Raw genomic sequence first — 1,858 nt, 5'->3', positions numbered from 1 at the left:
AAGGATGGCCCCCTTTCCTCTATTCAAATCTCCCTCATTTAACCATTCCCTCCACGGGGACTCAGGAGGAAGTTTGGAGGGATCCCTGACCCAGTTATCCAGCATGCTATCCCAGAGTTTGTAGTCCCATGACCATCTTGATTGCAGACCAGGTCACTAAGATGCAATTGCTATTGAAAAGCTGTCCCCCTGTGATGCCCTCTCTCTGATTACTAGGGAGACACATTGCTCACCTCCCTAAATCTGTATGGAGGACACATCTAAGCCCTTCTGGCATGTTCACACAGTCTATGCCACCATGCCAGAAGCCAGCCAGCCAGTCAACTTAGGAACCACGACTGGGGGAGTGAAGATATTTATAGGAAAAGCAGAAAGAAGATGCAAGAGACAATTATGAGAGGGCTGCTGGTCAATACCATGCCAGCAATGAGTGTATTTTCTCAGTGTCTTTTAAAGGCAAGCAACACAAAGCATGAACAATTTCAGGAAGTTATACAATGACCACAAATGCATATACAGCAAGTTTATGATACACAGTATCCATGATTGACTAAGGCCATTTCATTTGGGCTTGGACAGTCTCTCAAGGACACATGTGTAAGCAGATGAACTTGGAAGGATATAAAGCATGCCTTAACTAAAAACAAAGATGTCAGCAGACAGGATGACAAACCTGTGCAAAGGAGACATTTCAGTGGTCAAACTGGCCTTCCATGTACCCACACTGACCTGTGTGTATGTAAAACTTCTCAGGAACAGGAAGTACACCTCCTTTATCAGTAGCAAAGTCAACATTATGAAATTCCTTACCAATCCTAACGTTATCAAGCTGTTTCACATGGTCCAGAGGAGAATAACCACCTACCTGGTGATGGAGCAAGCCTCGTGATGGAGCAAGCCTCTAGGGAGAGCTATTAGACTCCATACATGAATGGGGGTCTTTAGAGGCGAGTTAGGCTCAAAGGATGTTTACCCAGATACAACACATGGTGCAATACTGTCATGACAATCACATTGTCCATAGAGACATAAAGGCCAGCAACATTTTGATTGACTGCAAGGGGCTGTACAATTCTGCCCTGGTTGTTAAAGTGATTCCTAGGCAGAAGCAGGTGGATTTCTATGGCATGCTGCCCTGCTGTGCCCTGGAAATCCTACATGTGGAAGAATGTGAAGGTTTCCCAGCCCATATCTAGAGTTTAGGCACCCTCATCTTCCTCATGGTAGCCAGGCGCTTTCCTTTCCAAGGCAGGACTTTTATAGAGGTGAGGACAGATCACCTCAAGCTTCAGTATTCCTCCTAATCTTTCCACTAATATTTTCAAAGACATCTTCAAAATGACGATGATTAATCCCATCATGAGGCCCACCATACACATCATCACGAGGCTCCCCATGAACAGGGACAGTGAAGCAGGTTTACCACCTACTTCCACACAGAGTTTCCCAGGAACTAGAGCCCCATTATCAGGACCATGAGAGCCATGGGGTATAAGCATGAAGAAATAAAGTGAGAGAGCAAAAATTCAATGAGGTGATTGCAACCTACCTGATTCTACAACAGCAGTCACCCACGGGAGACTATTCCCACTACTAAATGAAGACCTTGAAATGCATGCAGCCAGGCCTGGAAGACCTTCACACCTCTGCGTCCTAAAGAAAGCATCTGAGACTCTTCACTCTATACATTTTCCTCACATTCCTCTAAGCTAAAGGAGGAGGAGGATAAGAATCACCAGCAGGGAGGCAGAAGACATGCTGTGTGCTGCTAGCCAAGCAGGATCACCATCCATATCTATTCCACATGGACCAACCTGTGGCTGATTCCCTCATGAGCAACAGACTGGAAATCAGTGAG

General features: G+C 45.6%; 1 pseudogene; it reads left to right on the top strand.

Moving 5' to 3' along the window:
* Positions 1–445: 445 nt before the first annotated feature.
* On the top strand, positions 446–1,479 carry LOC110295674 (sperm motility kinase X-like; annotated as a pseudogene).
* Positions 1,480–1,858: the final 379 nt, after the last annotated feature.

Source organism: Mus caroli, unplaced genomic scaffold, assembly GCF_978045245.1.
Source record: "Mus caroli unplaced genomic scaffold, Mus_caroli_1 scaffold_7, whole genome shotgun sequence".
Classification (NCBI taxonomy): domain Eukaryota; kingdom Metazoa; phylum Chordata; class Mammalia; order Rodentia; family Muridae; genus Mus; species Mus caroli.
Note: the sequence above shows the minus strand (reverse complement) of the source record. Positions and strands in the feature narration are given on the sequence as shown.